Genomic DNA, 3,380 nt, shown 5'->3' with positions numbered 1-3,380 from the left:
GATGTATCACATAAAGCCAGCCATGGAAAGGAGTAAGACTGATTGGATGAAGATAGCAGGAAAGCAGAGGTTCAGAGGAACGAAAGCATCTCTATTCGCTTATCTGAAATTCTCACCAAAGCTTTACATATGTATTTCTATCCCTATTTTATTAATTATTTTCGAAACCCCATTACTATTTTATATTCGCCTGACTCAGATTTACAAGGTGACCATAGTTTGCTTCATACCAACAATCTCCGTGGGATTCGACCCTTACTCACGTAAGGTATTACTTGGACGACCCAGTGCACTTGCTGGTTAGTTGTACGAAGTTGTGAACCATGGTATTGGCATCATGTTTTTGGCGCCACTACCAGGGAAAGAAAGAGCGATGAATTTTACATAATTAAAGTGTAATCACAATTTCTGCGCACCAAGTTCAAAAACTTGGTGCACGAATTGTGAATCACACTTTATTTTTGTTTTTCAAATAATTTTCGAAAAAAAATACAAAAAAAATTAGAAAATCATTAAAATCAAAAATATTTTGTGTTCTTGTTTGAGTCTTGAGTCATGTTATAAGTTTGGTGTCAATTGCATGTGCATCTTGCATTTTTCGAAAAAATCATGCATTCATAGTGTTCTTCATGATCTTCAAGTTGTTCTTGGTAAATCTTCTTGTTTGATCTTTGCATTTGCATGTTTTGTGTCTTTTCTTGTTTTTCATATGCATTCTTGGATTCTTAGTGTCTAAGCATTAAAGAATTCTAAGTTTGGTGTCTTGCATGTTTTCTTTGCATTAAAAATTTTTCAAAAATGTGTTCTTGATGTTCATCATGATCTTCGTAGTGTTCTTGGTGTTCATTTTGACATTCATAGCATCCTTGCATGCATTCATTGTTTTGATCCATAACTTTCATGCATTGCATCATTTTTCTTGTTTTTCTCTCTCTTCATTAAAAATTCAAAAATAAAAAAAATATCTGTCCCTTTTTCTCTCTCATAAATTCGAAAATTAGATTTGACTTTTTCAAAAATTTTTAAAATCTAGTTGTTTTTATGAGTCAAATCAAATTTTCAATTTAAAAATCTTATCTTTTTCAAAATCTTTTTCAAAAATCAAATCTTTTTCAACTTTATTAGTTATTTTCGAAAATTCTAAAAACATTTTTCAAAAATATTTTTCTTATTTTTATATCAAATTTTCGAAAATAACATCACCAATTAATGTTTTGATTCAAAAATTTCAAGTTTGTTACTTGCTTGTTAAGAAAGATTCAAACTTTAAGTTCTAGAATCATATCTTGTGATTTCTTGTGAATCAAGTCATTAATTGAGATTTCAAAAATCAAATCTTTTTTCAAAAACTAATTTCAATCATATTTTTTCAAAAATGTCTTCTTATCTTACCTTTTTCAAAAAAAAAAAAAATTGATTTCAAAATATCTCTTCTAACTTCCTAACTTCTTATCTTTTTTAAAAAAAAAATTTTTTGTTTCAACTAACTAACTAACTTTTTGTTTGTTTCTTATCTTTTTCAAAACCACCTAACTAACTCTCTCTCTCTAATTTTCGAAAATATCTTCCCCCTTTTTCAAAAATTTCTTTTTAATTAACTAAAATTTTAATTTTTTCATTTTAATTTTCGTAAAACCACTAACCTTTTTCAAAAACTATTTTCAAAAATCAACTAACTCTTTTTCAAAAAAATTATTTTCGAAAATCCTCTCTCTCTCTCTCTCATCTTATTCTATTTATTTATTTATCTACTAACATCTCTTCCTCACATCACTCACTAAATTCGAACCCCCTATTCTATATGTGTTCGAATTTCTTCTTCTTTTCTTCTACTCACATAAGGGAACCTCTATACTGTGGTAAAAAGGATCCCTATTATTATTATTTTTCTGTGCCCTCTTCTTTGTCATATGAGCAGGAGCAAGGACAAGAACATTCTTGTGGAAGCAGATCCAGAACCTGAACGGACTCTGAAAAGGAAACTAAGAGAAGCTAAAATACAACAATCCAGAGATAACCTTTCAGAAATTTTCGAACAGGAAGAAGAGATGGCAGCCGAAAATAATAATAATGCAAGGAGAATGCTTGGTGACTTTACTGCACCTAATTCCAATTTACATGGAAGAAGCATCTCCATTCCTGCCATTGGAGCAAACAACTCTGAGCTGAAACCTCAATTAGTTTCTCTGATGCAGCAGAATTGCAAGTTTCATGGACTTCCATCTAAAGATCCTTTTCAGTTCTTAACTGAATTCTTGCAGATCTGTGATACTGTTAAGACTAATGGAGTAGATCCTGAAGTCTACAGGCTCATGCTTTTCCCATTTGCTGTAAGAGACAGAGCTAGAATCTGGTTGGACTCTCAACCCAGAGACAGCCTGAACTCTTGGGTTAAGCTGGTCATGGCTTTCTTAGCCAAATTCTTTCCTTCTCAAAAGCTGAGCAAGCTTAGAGTGGATGTTCAAACCTTCAGACAGAAAGAAGGTGAATCCCTCTATGAAGCTTGGGAAAGATACAAGCAGCTGACCAAAAAGTGTCCTTCTGACATGCTTTTAGAATGGACCATCCTGGATATCTTCTATGATGGTTTATCTGAGCTATCAAAGATGTCATTGGATACTTCTGCAGGTGGATCCATTCACCTAAAGAAAACGCCTGCAGAAGCTCAAGAACTCATTGACATGGTTGCTAATAACCAGTTCATGTACACTTCTGAGAGGAATCCTGTGAGTAATGGGACGCCTATGAAGAAGGGAGTTCTTGAAGTTGATACTCTGAATGCCATATTGGCTCAGAACAAAATATTGACTCAGCAAGTCAATATGATTTCTCAGAGTCTGAATGGAATGCATGCTGCATCCAACAGTACTCAAGAGGCTTCTCCTGAAGAAGAAGCTTATGATCCTGAGAACCCTGCAATAGCAGAGGTGAATTACTTAGGTGAACCTTATGGAAATACGTATAACTCATCATGGAGAAATCATCCAAATTTCTCATGGAAGGATCAAAAGCCTCAACAAGGCTTTAATAATGGTGGAAGAAACAGGTTTAACAATAATAAACCCTTTCCATCATCCACTCAGCAACAGACAGAGAACTCTGAATAAAATACTTTTAATTTAGCAAACTTAGTCTCTGATCTATCCAAGGCCACTACAAGTTTCATGAATGAAACAAGGTCTTCTATTAGAAATTTGGAAGCACAAGTGGGCCAGCTGAGTAAAAGGATCACTGAAATCCCTCATAGTACTCTCCCAAGCAATACAGAAGAGAATCCAAAAGGAGAGTGCAAGGCCATTGACATAAGCACCATGGCCGAACCTGTAAGGGAAGGAGAGGACGTGAATCCCAAGGAGGAAGACCTCCTGGGACGTCCAGTG

General features: G+C 34.1%; 1 non-coding gene across 1 annotated transcript; it reads right to left on the bottom strand.

Annotated features, from left to right (window-relative positions):
* Positions 1-2,444: 2,444 nt before the first annotated feature.
* On the bottom strand, positions 2,445-2,552 carry LOC148573842 (small nucleolar RNA R71). The gene has a single exon (XR_015906244.1). It is a non-coding gene; the product is annotated as a small nucleolar RNA R71 (small nucleolar RNA).
* Positions 2,553-3,380: the final 828 nt, after the last annotated feature.

Source organism: Arachis ipaensis, chromosome B2 (assembly GCF_059453495.1).
Source record: "Arachis ipaensis isolate K30076 ecotype BB chromosome B2, ASM5945349v1, whole genome shotgun sequence".
NCBI lineage: Eukaryota > Viridiplantae > Streptophyta > Magnoliopsida > Fabales > Fabaceae > Arachis > Arachis ipaensis.
This window is presented reverse-complemented; position numbering and strand designations above follow the sequence as displayed.